The sequence below is a fragment of the Anolis sagrei genome, chromosome 4 (genome assembly GCF_037176765.1).
Source record: "Anolis sagrei isolate rAnoSag1 chromosome 4, rAnoSag1.mat, whole genome shotgun sequence".
In the NCBI taxonomy this organism is placed as follows: domain Eukaryota; kingdom Metazoa; phylum Chordata; class Lepidosauria; order Squamata; family Dactyloidae; genus Anolis; species Anolis sagrei.
The window spans coordinates 159,677,984-159,700,797 of NC_090024.1; the positions used below are offsets into that span (position 1 = coordinate 159,677,984).

Sequence of the window (22,814 nt, forward strand, 5' to 3'; positions counted from 1 at the left end):
GCTGGATCAGATTCAAACCTTTTTTAGTCCAATCATTTATTTTCAGTGATCAATCAATTACTTATGGGAAGACTACCTAAAGAACATTATTGTCTAAGGCTTAAAGGTTGATGGCTTCCAATGAACAGACATTTTGTTTCAGGAAAAATCTGGCTTATAAATGTTATGATGCATCTTCACAATAATGCTCACTACTAACCATAACTAGAGACTAGAGTCTGCCTTTAAGAACCATATATAGAACACAAGATTGGAAGAAAGCCATGGAAAACAAATCATTCTATTCAGATGGTCTAATGAACAATGTTTAAAGATATGGCAACATCTGCATTGTTCTTTGCAAAATCTCCCTCCCACCAATTAAAAATAAACTTTAATACTGACAGTTTATATCTTGTCTCGGAATATGAAATAGCGCAGGATAAGCATAGCTGTTAATACATGATTTTAAAAATGATTTGTGTTAAAGGAATTAGGAAATTCTATTTCTGTGTTTTGTGATTCTTTTTACAATGATGTCACGATTTCCATTGAATAGGAATAATTCCTATTTAAAATTTTAGTTTTACATTTAGGTCAGTTGGTATAAGTGACATAAATTATTATATGAGTCTCTGATAAATGTCCTTGCTTCACTTTTAAGCTTTAAACTACTTTTCAGGATTCAAAAGTCCATGTTTCCCCTTTAATTAAAAGTTGGATGACAAATTTATGGAATAATGGCTGGACACTCAGTAGAATCTTTGATCTCCAAGTGATTTATACCTTTTGAGTTTCAAATGTTAGACTTCACAATTAAACAAATCAAATTCTCATTGTATGTTTTGGTATATTAATATAGAGGTTATAACACTTAATCAGGATGCAAAAAAGGGTGTATTACTAGAAACAGCCAACCTTGTGAATCTTTGCTTGAAACAAAGGATGAGAGTGCTGTGTGTTGATCATTTTCTGCTCAGGTTTTATGCTTTAAGCACTTTTAGCCTCAGGGTCCAGGCCTTCTCTCTGTACTACATTTTCTTCCTTTAAAGACTGCAATATACTTGCCTTTTAAAGCTTTCCCCCCCCGTTAAACTTTCTTTCTCTCGTTGTTGTTGTATTTTTAAACACCTTTTGCTTGGAAAAAAAAACCTTTTGGATTAAGGACTTTTGGCTTTTTGGACATTTTGTTTTAATTTAATTTGAATTTTATTTTGTTTGCTGTAATCGTCTAAAAATCTTGGGCTGTCCATCAGAGTGGTATATATACATTTCTTTAATAACCAGAGTTAAACATTGTTATGTACCACTAGAATGGATTAAAGATTAAACTGAGCTTTAATGTTTAATGTTTATTCTGATTTTTTTCTGAATTACTATTTGTCATCTATTATATTTTGATAACAATTTACTATTTCATCATGTTAATGACATTCTAACTGCTTAATTATTACACCTTGTTTTAGTACATATTTATTGCTTTAGTTGCTATGCTTGTTAATATTATTACCACTTGTACTATTGCATTATTCACTGTATTTATAATCATCAGTTGCTTTTCACCGTTTTGTCTATCACTACAATACATTTTATTTATTTATTTGGTGTGTGTTTCTGTTTCAACTATCATTCTTCATTGAATTTACAGAAACGTAATACAACAGTGAGGAAAGGAAAGGAAAAAATCCAGTGGGATTGCTTCATATAGTTATTATTCTGCTATTCTACATGAAACTGATTTGGAGACATCACTCCTCAAAGGAAATGAGCAAGTATACTAAGCACATCTGAGACAAGGTCTACTACTTACTATTCTCGTCCCTAACTTGTTTTCTCCCTAGCAAACCATGCTACTGATAAGACTTTTGATAGCACAAGTTTTGGAAGTCATTTATGTAATTCAACAGTATGACGATTTTATCAGTCATCTCTCATCAGCTCAGAGACAGAACAAGATAGACACAGCTATGTCAAATTCATTAGGCTTACACTTAAAGAGTTATACTGCCTGTGCAAGTTACTAATTCTGCTGTAGCTTGTATGTAGGACTGGCCTTGTCCACTCAAATAACATACGTATTCTAGACCTCTAAAGCTACATCTATACTATAGAACTGCGGAACTTGCTGACCAAAAGGTCGGCAGTTTGAATCCGGGGAGCAGGGTTAGCTCCCACTGTCAGCCCCAGCTTCTGCCAACCTAGCAGTTCAAAAGTATGTAAATGTGAGATCAATAGGTACCGCTCCAGCGGGAAGGTAACAGCACTCTATGCAGTCATGCTGGCCACATGACCTTGGAGGTGTCTACGGACAATGTCGGCTCTTCGGCTTAGAAATGGTGATGAGCATCACCCCCTAGAGTCAGACACAACTAGACTTAATGTCAAGGGGAAACCTTTACCAATACATACACTGTAGAATTAATGCAGTTTGACATCACTTTAACTGCTCATCAAACTACAAATCCCTAGAATTAATGTATATCCCACCCCTTCTCCCCATGAGGATTCTGGGTGGCTAACAAAACAAAAGGCAAACATTCAATTCCAGAAAGTTTAAAAAATGAATTTAGCAATACAGGTAAACAGTATAAAACATTCAGTCATAAAAACAATCACAATAAAAGACTAATAAAGCACATTTCATGTTAGGGAAAACTACCCTAAAATATAAAGCAGAACATAAAAAAACCCAGAATACCAAAGCTGAGCATCAATTCATTAGCAAGCAGAGCGTGAAGTGCTGTGTGATGTGGCGGTAAAGAATTCAGAGCTTAGGAGGCAAACATGCAGAGTCCAATCTTAAAAAATCACAATAATAAAGAACTAACTGCATTTCTTAATAATGAAGAATTGGGTCTGAGTTACTCTTAACACCCATGGAGTCTGAGTTACTCTAAGGTTTCAAGAGAGAAAAACTCAATCATTACATCTGTCCTGACACACAAGCAGAGAGAGATCACGAAGCACCTAGCACATACTCTGCATGCTAAAGTGTAAGAAGGCAGATTCATAAAACTTGCAGTAGAAAAGTATCAATTTTAAACAACCATTCAGAATGAGTAGAAACAGAGAGAGATAGGGAGACAACAAAATAGATACATTCCCAACTGTCGTACATGAGACATGGGGGAAGGGAAACCCTTAGGCTATACCAGTGGTTCTCAACCTGTGGGTCCTCAGGTGTTTAGACCTACAACTCCCAGAAATCCCAGAAATTACCAGCTGTTAGGATTTCTGGGTGTTGGAGGCCAAAACATCAGGGAACCCACAGGTTGAGAATCACTGATCTGTACGAAGCTAACGTTGCGGCCTTGAGACTTGGGCAGTGTGAGGTTGAATTCCAACATTTCACAACTACTGTATATACTCAGCGTTGCTCCCCAGGTGCCTGAAGAGCTGCTGTCTGCCTTTCTCCTTTCTCCAGCTCTGAGAAGATATACTTTGCAATGTCTCAATGGCAACACTGGGCAACTATTTCCTTCTCCATTTCCCTCATACACCTTCTTCCCTCTTTTATTCCTGTCTTTCCTTCTTCCCTTGCTTTCCCTTCTACATCTCCTTCATTTCCTCCATTGTTTCCTTCCTTCCTATATCTTCCCCCTTTCCCTTCTTTCTTTCCTTCCTTCTCCATTTCCCTCATACACCTTCTCCCCCTTTTCTTGTTTTTCCTTCTTCCCTTGCTTTCTCTTCTACATCTCCTCTTCCCTCCTTCCGTTGTTTCCTTTCTTCTCATCTTCTTCCTTTTCCCTTCTTTCTTTCCTTCATTTCCCTTACACACCTTCTCCCCACTTTTCTTGTCTTTCCTCCTTCTTGCTTTCTCTTCTACACCCTCCTTCTTCCCGCCCTCCATTATTTCCTTCCTTTCTATAACTTCCCCCCGCCCTTTCCTTTCTTCCCCTCATACAGGTCACTTCACTCCCTTTCTTTCCCAGTCACGTGATAGGGAGCCACTTGACCTTTTCTTTTTCCCTCAGCTCTGGGCCTTAAAAGGTCTCCTTTTTCCATTTCAATCCCCACAATTATTTTAAGTTAGATAATGAAGGGACTGTGTGAGGTTGAACTCGGAGGCCCCCGCTTTCAAACTGATCTAACTGCAGCAGGGAGTGCCATAGTTCCTGGAAACATGGACTTTCAAGGTGACAACAGGACTTTGGCTCCAGCAACAGCTTCAATGAAGAAACTCTTTTTCCTCCCCACTAAGTTCCTCCTGCTTCATTGTAACAATTCCCCAATAAAAATACCCTTTTCTCCAACTTTCTCTCTCTGAAGTGATACATTGTGTCCTTTACTGGCTCTAGCACCGTTGCAAATATGAACTTTCCTCTTTCCAAGCCGTGGAACTTCGCTGGCTCACCTGGGATGCTCTTGCAGCATCCCGGAGAAGCCAAAACTGCAATCCTTCAAACCGTAAATATGGAAACCGGCTCGGCCCTGGTATCCGCGGGTTGACTGATCGGCTCCAAATCAGTGCCATCTTTTTCCTAGGTCAATTCTAAGACTAACTGCTATCTTACTTTTTGTTGGAACAGACCCCTGCACCCCAGAAATCCAACTCTTTATGTGGAACCTTATGTGGGGACAAGAAGGTTTCTTTCCATGGCTCCACACTACGATGCTCGTGTTTCCTTTTTGTGCAAGTTGCCCTGACCTGGAGGCCTATCAATCCCACGAAGTCTCTTGTGGTCACTCCCTGGGACCCCCAACCTCTGGCAGGCCAATCTGGCCATTCATGAATTAGACCTATGAATTAACCTCCTGTTTTTATTAATGGACTTTGGCTGCTCGGTGCTTTTATGGACATATACTTTTAGGAACTTTTTTGGACTTTTTGCCAACTTTCATGAACTTTGATGACTTTAGGGTGGCTGAAATGAATTCTCTCTTGACCCTGCATCCCTCCCCCTTCCCATATGAACTCTGTATATGCCCTATGCCCCCATTCATTATATGTATGTATAAAAATTATGAAACAAAGTGACCTTTTCATGAACTATGCCAGCAACTCATGGCTCTAGGGACTTCAGAACTTCCTGAGCCGATAATTCCCTAACAAAAGGACTTGGCAAAAACCATTTGCATGGACAATAAACCAACAGCCCCTCTCCCGGACTTTGGAGGGTCTCATTTACCAGACCATCCAGGAAGCGGCCCATGGACATATTGAAGCATTCAATACAGAAGGCACAGGTCACTGCCTCCCCCATTGTGCCATTTCCCAGTGTCTGAAAGGCATTTCAACTCTCATCATCAAGTAAATATCACAGGATTATGACAATGGAATCAGTGGGGTTCAAAATGTAGGTGAACTATAAATCCCAGCAAGTACAACTCCCAAATGTCAAGTCTATTTTCCTCAAACTTCTCTAGTGTTCATATTTGGGCATGTTGAGTATTTGTGTCAAGTTAGGTCAAGATCTATCATTGTTTGAGTTCACAGCGCTCTCTGGATGTAGGTGAACTACAATTCCAAAACTCAAGGTCAATACCCACCAAACCCTTTCTGTTGGTCATGGGAGTTCTGTGTTCCAAGTTTGGTTCAATTCTATCTTTGGTGAAGTTCAGAATGCTCTTTGATTGTAGGTGAACGATAAATTCCAGCAACTACAACTCCCAAATGACAAAATCAGTCCCACCAGCTCCACTAGTATTCAAATTTGGGCATACGGGGTATTTGTGCCAAATTTGGTATAGTGAATGCAAATACATCCTGCATATCGGATATTTACATTACGCTTCATAACAGTAGCAAAATTACAGTTGTGAAGTAGCAACAAAAATAATTTTATGGTTGGGGGTCACCACAATATGATGAACTGTATTAAGGGGTCATGGCCTTAGGAAGGTTGAGAACCACTGCCCTAAACCTTGCCCCAGCCCTTACCCTAAGCGTCCCCTCCTTTCTACCCTTCCTTCGCTCTCCCCTTCTCTCCCTCCGCCCCCTCTTCCCTTATTCACAGCCACCTTTGCGGCATCTCCATAACGCTCGGAGCTTCCGGGCCCAGCTATCCTACTATCACCTTCCCATGCATGATATAACATGTCAAAGTTGGTTGGCTTGTATGTACACACGGAGTGTCCCCTCTCCCAAATGTGTACCCCCCCCCCCCCCCTTAACGGCTGCTGGTTGCGGCAAAAGGGTTGGGAAGAGGCCTCTGCCCGCCCAGCGCGGCCTTCTTCCTTCCTCCTCGGCTCAGCCGGCAGGCGGAGCTGCAGGGCGAGAGCAGCGGGCCCCTCTCCCTCGCGGGCGGCGCAGGCAAGATGGGGAGGAAGCGGAAGGTGCGGTGCCGCTGCTGCCGCGAGGCGCTGTTTATTGGAGCCGGGGCGGGGGGGGGGAGCGCTGACGTTGCTGCTTGGCTCTGAGAGAGAACAAGGAAGGAGCGCTTCAGCTCCTTCAACAATCAGGTCAGCTCCCCCCCTCCCCCCTCCGCCGCTCAGGACACGGATGAGGCGGAGGGACCCGGATGATGTGTTGGGAGGGGGGAACACTGATGAAAAAGGAGGAGGAGGTGGCGTTCTAATCCTCATGTGATCGGCGCGTGCGGAGGGAGGAGGAGGGAGGAGGCTCGCGCGCCCTGTTCGAAAATCCCACCTGCTCAACTGAGCCTTGTGGGGAGGGGGAAGGGAGAGGGAGTGAAGGAGGCTGCTCTGCGCGCATGCGCACCTGCGTCGTCCCGCCTTTTCCGTAGCTTCAGTCTGGACGCGCGCGCGCACGCCGGATTTGTGTCTGCCTGGGACACGTGCGCGCCTCTTCCTTCCGCCATGTTGGTTCTCAGTGGAGGAGGAGGAGGGGGAAAGAGGAGGAGGAAGAGGGGAAGGTTGAAAGGGGGAGTTCTCGCGAGGTCAGCGCTTGTTCCCGTGGGAGCTGGCCAGAGGCAGGGATGGCGGCGGCGCTGCGCTGAGAGTGATGGGTAATAATGGTAACGGGCAACCGGGAGGGAGGGAGCGAAGGAAGGAGGGAGGGAGGGGGCGGCCCACCTCCGAGCCCGTTGACGCGTGAGGAGAGGCGGGGCTCGGTCACGGGGAGAGACGGAGCGAGTGCTGGGGCCGAGCGGCTCTTTCCCTCCCTGCTTTGGCCCACTCGCCTTCCCCTCAGGCCTCCCGCCCCCCTTCCCTTCCCTTCCCTCGCGTCTCCGAGGCGCCCCCTGTCGTCCCGTCGGCGCCATGGCGGGCATTATCTTCCTTCCCCGAGATTCAACCTAACGGTCAGCCCCCTGAAATCTCTTCCCTCAGACTTCTGCCCTATAACGCCCACCTGTGGCGTGAAGTATTTACATAGAACCATAAAGGAAGGAGGGGAAAAGGCTACAGTAGGCTTGGGTAAACTTGGGCCCTCCAGGTGTTTTGGACTTCAACTCCCACAATTCCTAACAGCCGGTAGGCTGTTAGGAATTGTGGGAGTTGAAGTCCAAAACACCTGGAGGGCCCATGTTTGCCCAGGCCTGGGCTACAGTGCTATTTCCTCACATGTTTACTCTTTTATTTCTTGCTTTTTGTTCCTGTCGAACTTCAGAGCCATCACTGATAATTCTGGTAAAGTCCATGTGCCAAATGTGTCCGCTGCTCTTCGGTACTTTTTAGTTCCCCTGTGTGTTTATATTTCTGTCAACTCCATGCATTTAAAAGGGGTTTTTAAAGCCAAAGAATAACTAGATAAAGTGCATATGTCTTGCTAGCTCTTTCTTCCAAAATATAACTTTTCCAGTACATACTGAACATCTCTTATTTCCAAATCCAAAATACAGACACTCCTCAAATTACAAACATTTGACTTACAAAGGACTCCTAGTTAAGAACAAGGGTGAGACAACAGGAAGTGAGGGTCCTACCACACAGCCATATAACTGAGAATATCAAGGCAGATAATCTACAATATCTGCTTTGAACTGGATTATCTGAGTCCCCATTGACATATTTTCCAGATGTGTACAGTGGATAGTTTACTGGACTCCTTCCACATCTGAATAAAATCCCACATTATCTGCTTTGAACTGGGATATATGGCAGTGTGGATTCAAATTTTCCAGTTCGAAACAGATATTGTGGGTTATTCTACCTTTATACTCTCAGTTATATGGCTGTGTGGAAGAGCCCTGAGTGCCCTTCCAGACTGGCCCAATATCCCAGGATCTGCTCCCAGGTTTTCTGTTTTAAACTGGGTTATATGTGTCCGCATGCCAGATAATCTGGGATAAATCTACCCCCCAGAAGGGAAATTCACTCCTGAAAGAGTTATCATGGGGAAAAGGTGTCTCCACTGAAGTTTTCTCACCATCCCTGTTTCCACAACAAGCCAATATATTTTTTTTTAAAAACCCGCAATTATCACTGGGATGGAAAAGGAGGTAAATCTTAACAGGGGCACAGACAGCAGAACAAAACCACATGGGTGTTCACCCTTCCCTGTTCTATGCAAAGCTAAAATGTGTATACATTTGGCAGGAGTTACACTTGTGAAATGTACATATTCTAACTTACATACAGATTCAACTTAAGAACAAACCAACAGAGCCTATCTTGTTTGTAACCAGGGTCTCCCTGAATTCCAAAATTGTGCACTTGGGTGGTTGAAATAGTGACACTTTTGCTTTCTTAAAGTTACTAAAATATTGTGCTAGCTTACCTTCAGGCTGTGTGTATAAGGTGTATCTCCTGTCTAGAATTCCGTTCCCTCTCTGAGATTTCTTATTGTGTGTGCATATCCAAATATTCCAGAATGATAAATAATTAAAAATCCCAAACACTTCTAGTTTCCAACCATTTTGGATAAGAGGTAGTTGACATATAGAGGTCCTCAAAATAGTTTAGCTGAATAGATTTTGTAGAAAGCAAAGCAAATGTATAATTGTACCTCAGTTCTACAAACTGATATTGTTGGCAGAACTTGTAATTATTTTTAAACCATTTGCTCTCAGTTGTAAAAGAGGTTTTCTCTCACAGCAGGTATTATTGTGTAGTAATTTTGCTGAGTATGCTTTTGAAAGTTGGACAACGAAGAAAGCTGATAGGAACATAACCAATTTATTTGAAATGTAATGCTGGATTCCATGGACTATTAAAATGGCAACTGAATGGGTCCTGGAGCAAATCATGCCTGAATTTTCCCTAGAGCACAAGAGGGCTAAATTGAGATGGTCATACTATGTGGGCATATCATGAGAAGATATAAGTCACCAGAAAATACCATAATGCTTGGTATGCCAGAAGGCAGTAGGAAAAGAGGAAGACCATATTCCAGATGAATAGACTCAATTAAGGAAGCTGTATCCCTTACATTGTAAGACCTAAACAAAGTAATTGGGGATGTGGTGACTTGGAGGTCTCTCATTCATAGAGTCGTTATAAGTTGAAGTCAACTTGATGGCACTTACCAACATATCATGATTCAGAGATTTTCTTTCTCTCTATGCCTCATGCATCTTTTGAAGTAAGCTTTTGCCAGCAAAGCTAAAAGCAGAATTGCATGGAAATTAAAATCTTACGTGTTACTGTAAGTGGTTGACCGTGGTCTGTTGCTGGTCATCAAGCCATTGGTTACTGGCCGGCTAGCAAGCTTCCAAAAAAAAAAATCTCATCAGTGTACACAAATATTGTACAATCCCTAGAACAACAAAAAGAAATTGCGAGTCCTCCACATTAGATAGCTAGTGATACACTATTTTAAATAATTTTGACACAGTGCAGTACATAATGTACTGCAATATTACTCTATAAACTTGTTTGTCCTGAACTGTTTGAATTTATCTTGTTCCTTTTGCCACAGCCACCCAGAAAATGTGATTACATTGCAAGAACTCCTCTTACATCTGTCTGTTTCTTATCATTTATTTCATTGTGGAAGTTTAGCTGTCAGAAATGAATTGCTGAAGAAAATATAGATGTCATAGCAGAAAATATGAAACAATGCTTTATCTTTTACATTTTTGTATTGGATAGATTCCATATTAGTCTACTATAGCAAAACCAATCAAATTCTGTGGCACCATAAACACCTATCAAACATACTGCATGTTAGTTGTAAATGGTTTATTTTTAGACTAAGTTTCAACAATCTGAATTTGATTATTCAACTTGAGTTTGTAGATTATACTTTTCTTAGAAAGTTTTATATTTCAAAACAGTCGTGTACATGAATACGAAGAGAAGTTCCTTTGAATTCGATAGGAGTTACTGTCAGGGATGTGTTATGTAAGATCACCTTATTCTAGATTTTGTTATTTGTAAGGATAATTATAGTAGTTCTAGTTGTATTAAACTATGTATGATAAAATTGTTGAGGTAATTGTTCAAGAGATAGACCAACTGCTCATTGAAATTTAATAAAAATCTGGTTTTAGTGATTTGAAATCTAGCAAACACCTTAAACATTATCTCCCATATCTGGCCCCAAAGAGTTCCAGGGTTTTCTTTTGAAACTAAGTAGGAGTTTTTTTTCTGATTACTTAGACGTTTTAACTGCAACTGAATTATGTTGTGTTAATCAAGTTTTTAGTGTTAATTTTTTTAAGTGAAGTGTTTTATAAACTTTTAAACCAGGGAGGCCAGTGTCATGTTACCACAGCACTGTAGTCAAATTATGCTGTGTGCTAATGTGCTGAGAAAGCAATTGTTATGTCCATCTAAGTCAGGGGTCCCCAAACTACGGCCCACGGGCCACTTCCGGCCCGCCAAGGACCCCTTATCCGGCCCGCGGAGGAGGAGCGCCCCCCCCCACAGTGCCCCTCCGTTGGCTGGCTCACGCTGTCTATGGGGCCCGATGGACAGCGTGAGCCAGCAAAGGGAGGCTGCTCCGCATGGTCTACTTGCGAGTAAAGCACCTCGTGAAGTGCTTTACTCACAGGTAGGCCGCGCGGGCTTGCTCCTCCCTTGGCAGGCTCACGCTGTCCATCGGGCCCGATGGACAGCGTGAGCTAGCCAAGGGAGGAGCAGGCCCGCGTGGTCTACTTGTGAGTAAAGCACCTCGCGAGGTGGTTTACTCACAAGTAGGCCACGCGAGCCAGCCAAAGGAGGCTGCTCTGCGTTGTCTACTCGCAAGTAGGCCGCGCGGGCCTGCTCCCCCCTTGGCGGGCTCATGCTGTCCATCGGGCCCGATGGATAGCGTGAGCCTGCCAAGGGAGGAGCAGGCCCGCGTAGTCTACTCGTGAGTAAAGCACCTCGCGAGGTGGTTTATTCACAAGTAGGCCATGCGAGCCAGCCAAGGGAGGCTGCTCCGCGTGGTCTACTCGCAAGTAGGCCGCGCGGGCCTGCTCCCCCCTTGGCTGGCTCACGCTGTCCATCAGGCCTGATGGACAGCGTGAGTCAGCCAAGGGAGGCTGCTCCGCGTGGTCTACTCACGAGTAAAGCACCTCGCGAGGTGATTTACTCACAAGTAGGCCGCGCGGGCCCGCTCCTCCCTTGGCAGGCTCACGCTATCCGTCAGGCCTGATGGACAGCGTGAGCCAGCCAAGGGAGGCTGCCCTGGCGCTACATGCAGTCATGCTGGCCACATGACCTTGGAGGTGTATATGGACAACGCTGGCTCTTCGACTTAGAAATGTAGATGAGCACCACAGAGTCAGACACGAACCAGGAAAATTGTGGGAGATCCAGGGTGGGAGAAAGAACTCTTGTCTGTTGGAGGTAGGTATGAATGTTTCAATTGGCCATCTTGATTGCCATTTCATAGCCTGACAGTTTTTAGGGAGAATCCTTAGTTGAGAGATGATTAGCTGGCCCTGATTGTTTCTTGTCTGGAGTTCCCCTGTGTTTGAGTGTTGTTCTTTATTTACAGTTATAATTTTAGAGTTTTTTAAATACTGGTAGCCAGATTTTTGGTCAGACTAGAAATAGGAAGATTTCCCATTCTCTGCTCCTGGAATTACTGCTTAAAGAGGACGAGAAAGAACCCCCTCAAAGGGCCCTTCCACACAGCAAGATAAGATATGTGCAATGTGCAGAGGAATTTTTTAATTGATTTTTTTTTAAAAAAAAACTATAGTCCGGCCCTCCATCGGTCTGAGGGACAGTAAACTGGCTCCCGGTTTAAAAAGTTTGAGGACCCCTGATCTAAGTAATTATTTGCTGGTCTAACACTAGAATTGGGTTGCTGTTGTATTTTTTTCTCAGTCTTGTTTTACAGCTTAGCTTTTCCTTATTACGTTGGCCTAATGCTTATTCTTTTTAACAGCTTTTATCTAAATACCCTAAGTTTACCAGATACTGTTTGATCTTGGGAGTAAGCAGGGTCAGTTCTACTTAGATGGGAGATTGCCAATTAATGTCATGTTTTTTAGACTATATTTCAGAGTAATAAACTGGCAAAGCCACTTGAATACTCCTTCATTAAGAAAATACTACAACACTAGTAGGCGACTTAAGGGTTTTTACATTAGTATGCTTAAAATTAAAAGCTTTTGTTCTAATTGACCTTACATAACCATCAGGCCACCAGTTTCCACAACTATATTCAGAAAATGAATATTGCAGTATGTTGAAGCTGGTGATGGAAATTTGGTATGGTGGAGAATTTGTACCATTGTTTTAAACATTAAAATTTGCCAAAGGGAGATTTAGGTATCACCCTTAAATTCCAGAGACTGCAGGTAATCTGTTTAAGGGAACTTCTCCAATGTGTATATAACCATCCCTTGAGAGAAACAATCAACTATTACTTTCTCTTAGGGTCTGGTTTTGATTGCAAAGATAAGATTAGCTTCTTAATCTGTCTTGAGAAGTTTGGTCATATATATGGGTAATAGTAGATCTGCATGATCATATACACTTGTTTTTATTCACATATGCACTTTTAACTTAGAAAACTTTGCGAAGCAACCACTGGACTGAAAGTGCCACTTGATTTTTATATCATTATTATTTAATTTTCTTACTATTTCCTATTTTTGTAAATCATAGGGTGCTGTTGAAAGCCTTCATCTTGTCTTCAGTTCCTTATTTCAGTAGCAAATATTTCCTTTCACAAGAGACATAGTCCCAGAAACAGCTTTTTCTAGTTCTGTGTGCATGCTGATTTATCATGCTTCCAATCATTTGTTATTTCCACCATATGTGACAACATTCTATTTGTTTAACAATATTTTTTCTATTTAAGTAGTTTATATATGTTTAATAAAACATTTCTTTCTTAAATTCCAATTCCTTTTGTTTTGAAAAATTGCAGAGACTCCTAATGTTGCAAAAGCACAAGGCTTCAAAAATGGGGAAAATCTAGTGATAAATATAATTTTGAGTGTCTTCCAAATTTTGATTTAGTAGAGAATATTTCACTTTTTTCTTTTGACATGTGTGAACTCTAGTTTGTTGTTCATTGCTTCCGACTCTTTGTGACCTCATGGACCATCCCACGCCAGAGCTCCCTGTCAGTTGTCGCCACCGTCAGCTCCTTCAGAGTCAAGCCAGTCACTTCAAGGATACCATCCATCCATCTTGCCCTTGGTTGGCCCCTCTTCCTTTTTCCTTCCATTTTACCCAACATAATTGTCTTCTCTAAACTTTGCTTTCTTCTCATGATATGGCCAAAGTACTTCATCTTTGCCTCTACTATCCTTCCCTCCAATGAGCAGTCGGGCTTTATTTCCTGAAGTATGAACTGGTTGGATCTTCTTGCGGTCCAAGGCACTCTTAGAACTTTGCTCCAACACCACAGTTCAAAAGCATCTATCTTCCTTCGCTCAGCCTTCTCTAAGGTCCAGCTCTCACATCTGTAGATTACTTCGGGGAATACCATTGCTTTGACTATGCGGGTCTTTGTCGTGAGTGTGATGTCTCTACTCTTCACTATTTTATCGAGATTGGACATTGCTCTCCTCCCAAGAAGTAAGCGTCTTCTGATTTCCTGGCTGCAGTCTGAATCTGCAGTAATCTTCGCACCTCGAAATACAAAGTTTGTCACTTCCTCCATGTTTTCTCCCTCTATTTTCCAGTTATCAATCAGTCCGGTTGCCATAATCTTGGTTTTTTTAATGTTTAACTGCAACCCAGCTTTTGCACTTTCTTCTTTCACCTTGATTAATGGCTCCTCAGCTTCTTCTCGCTTTCGGTCATCAAAGTGGTATCATCTGAATATCTAAGGTTGTTAATGTTTCTTCCAGCAATTTTAACCCCAGCCTTGCATTCATCAAGCCCCGCACATCGCATGATGTGTTCTGCATACAAGTTGAATAGGTTGGATGAGGGTATTCACTAAAGTTTTCTGAGCGTTTACTCCCTTGTATTTTAGTATAGTATAAAACACTGCTTTTCTCAACTTCCCAATCAAATTTAGAAAGAAACACTTGAAATGTATTAAATACATTTAATTTTTTAATAAGCTCCATTGCACATTTTCTTGTAGTTGAATCAAATTCAGAAAAATGGAGCGGCAGCCAACATTTTCCCTTGAACTTGTGTTAGCTAGCATGCACCAGAATTGCTGTTTATTTACATGAAGCCAGAAAGAAATAGAATTCTAATTTGCGGGGATGACAAAAGTGTTTTATTACAATAATAATCTGGCAAAATACGGTACTTCTTCTTTATGGTTGCATTGTTGGAGCAGCTTGTATTGGTCATGTTAGAGATATTGAAATATGGCTGAGAAGTTTTGATCTAGAAAAAAAAATTGTCAGCTTTTCACAATTTGAAGTTAATCCTGAGATGTGGAAGTTGTGCAATGATACTCATATATAACTCCAGATAATTTAATGTGTGTACTTTGTTTCCTCTACTCAACCACTACTTCTAAAACTATTCCCAGAGATGTTTCCAGATGTGTCAATGCTGGATCACCTAGAGATCCTTTTTGTAATAGTTATGGCTATCTAAAATTTACTACCCCAAAATCACATACAGTAAGCATTTCTGATGTACTTGACCTAATACTACAATGTGCAAGAGTTGGGAAGAGTGAGTAAATTTTATGATATATGTTGGGTAGGGTTTAATTGTTTACTTTAGAATATATGGCTATGAAATTTTGATTGCTTCCATTTTTGAGATATTATTTTAGTTATTTATATCCTGCACCTCTACACAAAATTCTGTTAACTAACATTCCTTCAAAACAATTTTCAGGGGTATGGGCTCTCAACCCCAGATAGTTGATCAACCCTAACCTAGTAGACGAAGGCCCATAGAAAACAGCTGAGATGGTAATCAAAATGGTTGCCTGGATTCTTGCAAGATACTGATCAAGATTGTTCATGTGTTGACTAATTGTTTGAGTCCTAAGCTTCTTAGAAACCAAGAATTGTTTTAGTACATGTAGGATGTGATACTTTTTCCACTACATTCCATTGTTTTGTGGTTAGAAAGTGTATAGCTTATTTTGAGCATTAAAACATTTGTGAAGCTTACAAGATACTTCTATAGAAAAAAAAACTGTTCATAAAACTGCATATTTTAAACTGAATGGCTTGTTTGGGTATAATGAGGAAAAGATTTTAAAAGTGTGAATAGTCAGAAATTGTATAAGTTACTTTTGTAAATAAGCACACAGATTGAAAAATGTGCATTAAATCTGCTCAAATTTCACTGTGTGAAAAAACAATATGAATTAATAATGGGAAGAAAATCCAGGCAGGTTTTGGAAAAGCATAAGGAAAAAGAGGCAGAGATTTTTACATCTTTTTTGGACAAACTAGTTTCCCAATAAATTTGGCAGCCCCGTGTAAAATATATTGCAGTAATTTTTTAAAGTCCAGCAGTTCCTGGATTCAAATGGATTGTGATATGTCTTGCCCCTTGAAACTTTCCAACTATTTTGAGGAATAGAAAATCACCAAGTAAATATTTTATCTGATCATTACTTTCCAAAGCAGAATGCAGTTGGATATGGGTTCTCTAAACAAAGCACTATATGCCCTTTCAGTTTCCAATGAAGTTATTTCCCACCCTTCCCCCTTCTGCATGCTTGAGGAGGAGACAAGATCTGGTGTGAACTCAGAATGAACTTCTTTGCTTGTTCAAATATGTAAAGGTTACAGGATTAATGGTATGAAATAAGGGTTTTATTGTGTTTGTGAATGAGACGTGAGAGTAGCGCTAATGGTTGTATGATGTATACATTTGTGCTCTGGAAAAAACTCCAAAGAATAATCAATGTATTGTTATGATAATGCTGTATATTTTGAAATTCTGAAATATGATCTTGGAAATCTATAACTTTTGGCTGAATATTGCATGGAAGTATGAATGAAGAATTTAAAACTTGACTTTGTATTTGTATGAGTGTGCCTACATTGTTACTTCATCTTAGCTGAATGGTCCAGAAATAGTACAGCTTTGATTTGTCCCTTCAAAGTGTGTGAAGTGGGAAGTTGATTTTTGTGACAGTCTTGGAACAAGTTATGGATGTTGAATTTGCAGCTAGTTTGACTTTTAGTTTCATATAGAGTTGATTTTTGGGTAAAGTTCTGATATATTCCTCCATAGAGGTAGCATTTAAAACATATCCCAAGCACCACTTCAGGAGAATGATACTTATCCTGGAAAACAGTGTCAGAGAATGTGTGGGAGAGGATGCTACAAGGACAAACATCTCCAGTTAGCCACTAATTTCTTGTACATTTTTGTGAGTATATAAGTCATACATTTAAATTGCCTCTGAAAGGAGATTGAGAGTTAAAACAACAGCCTTCCATGTTTGTTTCACTTTAACAGCTTTGATTAATTGCAAGTTTGTAGCTACTTCTTAACTAGGTTCTTGTCCCACATCAAACTTTTTTTCTTCTTTTTTGGTGTCATTCCAACAGTGTTATCTCGTTATTGAAATCAATCACTCATCTCACCACAAGCCTCTGCCTAAATTTAAAGCCCTAGCCCACTGATCCACCTCTTTCTCTGTTCAGTCCTTCAACTCCTCACCACCAACGCATAGTCATGTTAAGTTGTTTGGTGGAATGACAGGCGGTGGAGTCCAAGTTGCCCTACTGGGCAGGAGAGGAGACAGTGAGTACAGGGGGAAGAAAAGAAGTGAATGGGGAAGAACTAGATGGACAAAGAAGGCCTTTAAGTTCATACTGTTGTGTCCTAACACCTGTCAGATTCTGTAGTGTATGTTTTATGTGTGGGGTAGAATTATTCAGGCTTTGCCTAACTCCTGTGAATGTGGAGGGTCAATTATAGATGTAACTGTTGTCAATAATGTCCCAAAACTTGTTGGTGAAATTTGTTCGTTGGATTCATACTCTTTCTTTCTTATGGGATGGAATTTTCATTTCCTCTTCTGGGCAGTAGCCTTATGTTCAGTGTTGTACTTTGTTTCTACCTCAGCCCCAATTTGTGTGTTTTCCCCCCAAATTTCACTTGAATTTTCTTCTGCACTGGCTGTGTGAATCTTGGTTTAGGTCCAGTCATAGCTTTTTAATTGAGTGAGTTAAAAGTGACCAGATGGCAATAATGTGAGCCCCATGAAACCTGAGAGAGATTTTGGCACTGGAAATTTCATCAGATCCAAGAACTTTATCAAGTTGCCTCAGATAGATAAACCTCTCTCATCAGACAGCTCAATCTCTCTCATCCCATAGGACTGTTGTGACAGCAAATAGATACAAGATAGCCCATTTATATATCATAACAAGCTCCTTAGAAAAATAAATGTCAAATTCAGTGTAATTCTCTCCTACTGGCTAAAAAGGTCCCTGTGGGAAGGGCATAAAACAGACCATAATCCAGTGGTTCTCATCATGTGGGTCCCCAGGTGTTTTGGCCTACAACTCTCAGAAATCCCAGCCAGTTTACAAGCTGTTAGGATTTCTGGAAGTTGAAGGCCCAAAAATCTAGGGACCCAGAGGTTGAGAACCACTGCCATAATCATATTAATATGAGTGCCTTTTGCTCTTTTAAAGTCATTGATTCTGGGAACCATCACTGCATTTTATGGTAGCAAATTCCATGTTCTGCAGTTCCTGAATCTCCATCATCTGGTTAGGTTGGATGAAGCAAGGTTCTACTTTTATGAGTACTCTTACCTGCTTCTTCTTTATTATTCATCCTTTATAAACCTGTATCATGTCCCCTTATCACCTAACATTTTTTATAGATGAGCTATCAGAAACATAATCACCACACTGCTTTTCACTAAAGCACCATATAATTTATGAACAAGTTCAAAGGTACTTGCGTAAATACATATCTCTGAAAGAGACTATTATGTACATTTTTCAGTTATAAGTACTGTTGATGTATTCCTATTCCTATTACTAAGTTTTCTGTTATATTTACATTGATACATAGATGAATCAACCCAGCTTTTAGGTCATTGATATTTTTTTTGTCTAACATTTCTAGACTTACCGGTATATGTGAATATATAAGTGAATATGTGGCATTCCAATATATGTGAATATATGGCATTCTACTGGCCAACATACATTTTGGTGCCTCACATGTTAGACTTGTTTCTGTGTATATTTCACTTGCTCATTTTCCCTATCAGCTCAAGTTTTTGAGATACAGATCAAATGGCATTTACCAATCACCATCTCCTCACCCAGTATCACAAATAACTCCAGGAACAGGACTAAAACCAGGGCCAAAGGTTTTTGTCGGGCTGTGTTATTAATACATATCAATACTTTTCATTTTAGTGGAGGAATACCTAATTTTGTTAAAATAATTTCAACCTCTACTGTGTTAGGTAATTTCTTCACTAGAAGGTTCTTCTCTCTAATGATGTTTTCTGTACTTAACAACAATTTGTAATTTTCCATTGAATTTGTAGAATGCAAGTAGTAATTGAGTAAATGTTGCACTTTTATCCTGCAGTAAAAGAACATTTTCTTGTCAGTGGCTATGTGGCAAAGCATAATCTCCAGTTATGCTAATTCTCTCATTACTCTTAAGGAAACATACTGCAACAGTTGAAACAGTACAGATTTACCACCAGTCTATAACAAGCCACTTCAGTTGTTGTAATTTGCCACTGGACTGCGTTTTTGTCAAATGTTAGTGAAGCTGGGGCATTGGTGCCGTTATTCAAACTGATCCCATTTTAAAGATCAATGAGAAATACATATGTCACATATGTATTAGTGGCAGCATATGCATTGATATACACACATGCAGCACAATCAAGATCAATCATGTCACATGATTGATTTTGATTGTTCTGCATGTGTGTATATCAATGCATATGCTGCCACTAATAGTCAGTGGCTGTTTTAGAAAGATAGTATGCACCCATTAAGTTTGCCAAGTTAACTTTTGCTTATAAAACATAAAAGGAATGTTTTGATGTAAAAAGTGATGTTTTGTTTCTAATTAATATTATGGTCTATACAGAAAGAAAGAAGACATAATAAATTTGCTTATGCTAAATGTGAATGATAGTTTTTCTAATTTAATACATATATATTTGGTGCCCTGCTTATCATTTTGGTAGGTTTTTCTTTTTGTCGTGTCAGGAGTGACTGCAAGTTGCTTCGGGTGTGAGAGAATTGGCCGTCTGCAAGGACGTTGCCCAGGGGATGCCTGGATGATTTGATGTTTTTATTAGGCCTGGGTAACAACGCAAAAATTTGTTTCTTAAATCGATTTGTATTTGGGGGTTTTTTTTTGTTTCAATATTTAAAATAATTACAAAATTTTCCTTTTAAAAAGTTCGATATTTACGAAATTTCGTAAATGGTAAAAAATTAACGAATTGATTTCCGAAACAATAACGAATCGATTCGTTAATGGCGGACGCGACCGCGAAATACGCTAAAAAACCTCCAAAAACTTCTGAAGCTTCCCTCTCCCTCTGTTCTTGACTGTTGGTGTGATATTATAATTTTTTTTCACTAATTAAACCATAAAACTGGCCCAGACATGCGGAAATAATAACAAAACGACCTCTGAACAATAACGAAAGGAATACAATAACGAAATACGAAGCATTTACAAAACGTGTTTAAAAATTCGTTTTTTTTAATGATTGCTCCAGAATGGTTTGTTATCGTTTTGTAATTGGAAAAATTAACGAATTATTAACGAATTACGAATTAACGAAACGAAACCGCCCAGGCCTAGTTTTTATCATCCTTGTGGGAGGCTTCTCTCATGTCCCCGCATGAGGAGCTGGAGCTGATAGAGGGAGCTCATCCACCTCTCCCCGGATTTGAACCTGCGACCTGTCGGTCTTCAGTCTTGCCAGCACAGAGGTTTAACACACTGCGCCACTGGGGGCTCCATTTTGGTAGTAATCTTCTTCTTCTTCTTAGGCGATCCCTTGTTGGACGAGTAAGATGGTCTTCCATTATGAATTTCCTTGTGGGTCCGTATGTGGCTGTGGAGCCCTATTCTTGCTCTGCATCTTCCTCCGCAGTGAGGGCATTGGTTTCCAGGTGGGAGGCGGTCCCAGTTGGGGTTGGCTTGACGCGCCTTCCTCCTGGCACGTTTCTCTCTTTCACCCTCCACTCGTTCCTCCTCAAATTCTGCAGCACTGCTGGTCACAGCTATCCTCCAGCTGGAGCGCTCAAGGGCCAGGGCTTCCCAGTTCTCAGTGTCTATGCCAGAGTTTTTAAGGTTGGCTTTGAGCCCATCTTTAAATCTCTTTTCCTGTCCACCAACGTTCCGTTTTCCATTCTTAAGTTCGGAGTAGAGCAACTGCTTTGGGAGACGGTGGTCAGGCATCCAGACAACGTGGCCGGCCCAGCGGAGTTGATGTTGGAGGACCACCACTTCAATGTTGGTGGTTTTTTCTTCTTCCAGCACACTGACGTTTGTCCGCTTGTCTTCCCAGGAGATTTGCAGGATTTTCCGGAGGCAGTGCTGATGGAATCGTTCCAGGAGTTGCATGTGACGTCTGTAGACAGTCCACGTCTCACAGGCATATAGCAGGGTTGGGAGGACAATAGCTTTATAGACAAGCACCTTGGTCTCCCTACGGATGTCCCGGTCCTCAAACACTGCTTCATTCTGGAAAATGCATGCTCTTGCAGAGCTCAGGCGGTGTTGTATTTCGGCGTCAATGTTGACTTTGGTGGAGAGGTGGCTGCCAAGGTAGCGGAAATGGTCCACATTTTCTAATGTTACACCATTAAGCTGTATTACTGGTATTGGAGAGGGGTTGGCTGGTGACTGCTGGAACAGGACCTTGGTTTTCTCAATGTTCAGTGACAGGCCGAGCTTCTCGTATGCTTCTGCGAAGGTGTTTAGAGTGGCTTGTAGATCTTCTTCTGAATGCGCACAGACGACATTGTCATCAGCATACTGGAGTTCTATAACAGATGTTGTTGTAACCTTGGTTTTGGCTTTCAGTCTGCTGAGGTTGAATAGCTTGCCATCTGTCCGATAGATTATTTCCACTCTGGTGGGAAGCTTCCCATCAACAAGGTGAAGTATCATAGCGATGAAGATGGAGAATAGAGTTGGGGCAATAACACATCCCTGTTTGACACCGGATTCCACTTTAAATGGGTCACTTTGGGAGCCATTGCTGTCCAAGACTGTTGCCATCATGCCATCATGGAGGAGCCGCAGGATGTTCACAAATTTGTTAGGGCACCCGATTTTGTGGAAGATGGTCCAGAGAACGCTGCGATTCACTGTGTCGAATGCCTTTGCAAGGTCGATGAATGCCATGTATAGAGGTTGGTTTTGTTCCCTGCATTTTTCTTGGAGCTGTCGTGCAGTGAAGATAATGTCCAGAGTTCCTCTGGAGGGGCGGAAGCCATTCTGGGATTCTGGGAGGGTGTCTTCTGAGAGGGGCAGAAGGCGGTTTGCAAGGATTCTTGCGAGGATTTTCCCAGCGGAGGTTAGAAGGGAGATACCTCAATAGTTTCCGCAGTCTGTTCTTTCCCCTTTTTTGAAGAGGGTGATGATGGTGGCATCCTTGAAATCTTCTGGGATTTTCTCGGTCACCCACACTTCTTCTATGAGCTGGTGGAGTTGGTGTGTCAGCTCAGGTCCTCCCTCTTTAAAGATTTCAGCAGGGATCCCATCTGGTCCACTGGCTTTGTTATTCTTCTGTTGGCTGATGGCATTGCTGACTTCCTCCAAACTAGGCAGTGCTGCAAGCTCATCCCTGGTTTGTTCTTGTGGGATTTGTGAGAGGACCTCTTCGGCCACATTGGAACTGCGGTTCAGGAGGCTTTGGTAGTGTTCTTTCCAACGTAGTGCAATTGAGTTTTGGTCCTTCAGGAGTTTGGTTCCATCTGATGAGCGTAGAGGCTGTATGCCATGGTTTCTTGGTCCGTAGATGACCTTTGTGGGTTTGAAAAATCCCTGAGCATTATGGGTATCTGCCAGGTGTTGGATTTCTTCGGCCTTCTTTGTCCACCAGATGTTCTTGAGTTCTCTTGTCCTTCTTTGGACCTCAGCTTTTGCACTGGCATAGATCTTTTTCTTAGCAGCACAGTTGATGTCTCTCTGCCATGCTTGGAAGGCTTTCCTTTTCTTGTCAGTTAGCTGTTGGATCTCGATGTCATTTTCATCAAACCAGTCTTGATGTTTCTTGGCTTGGTATCCAATAGTTTCTTCGCAGGCTTGGATGATGGAGGTCTTCAGTTTGTTCCAATGTTCTTCAACATTTTCGGGGTGTACTGTGGGTAGATGGTCCTTGAGTGCTGTTTGGAGATGGGCTCGTCTGGAGGGCTCCTGAAGGGCTTGGGTGTTCATTTTGCGCCTTGTCTTCCTTCCTTGGAGTAATACTACACAGTAAAAAGGGACACAAGTTTCTGCTTCAAATAAGAAGGTTAACATCCACAGATCAGGCTCTTTGAGTCTCACACTTGGATCTGTTCAGGGGGTGGGCTGGAAATATATCTGTTAGGATAGTGGAAATTGGAATGGCTGTTCCCTCCTTCATGAGTAGTGCCTTAAAATGCATTATTTTCATTACAGTCATTGTTGTGACCTGCTCACATTGTATTAGACCAGGA

At 41.4% G+C, this 22,814-nt stretch overlaps 1 protein-coding gene across 6 annotated transcripts in view; it reads left to right on the forward strand.

The window, feature by feature from the left end:
• Positions 1 to 6,313: 6,313 nt before the first annotated feature.
• ZZZ3 (zinc finger ZZ-type containing 3) overlaps positions 6,314 to 22,814 on the forward strand; it is a 63,429-nt gene continuing 46,928 nt past the window's right edge. For 2 of the 6 annotated variants that reach the window (XM_060773757.2, XM_067467815.1), the window contains exon 1: positions 6,803 to 6,887. The gene's annotated coding sequence lies outside the window, so the exon portion shown is untranslated. Of the gene's footprint in view, positions 6,382 to 6,796; positions 6,888 to 22,814 lie in introns of those variants that run through there. The other 4 variants (XM_060773756.2, XM_060773759.2, XM_067467814.1 and 1 more) reach the window with 4 other exon arrangements.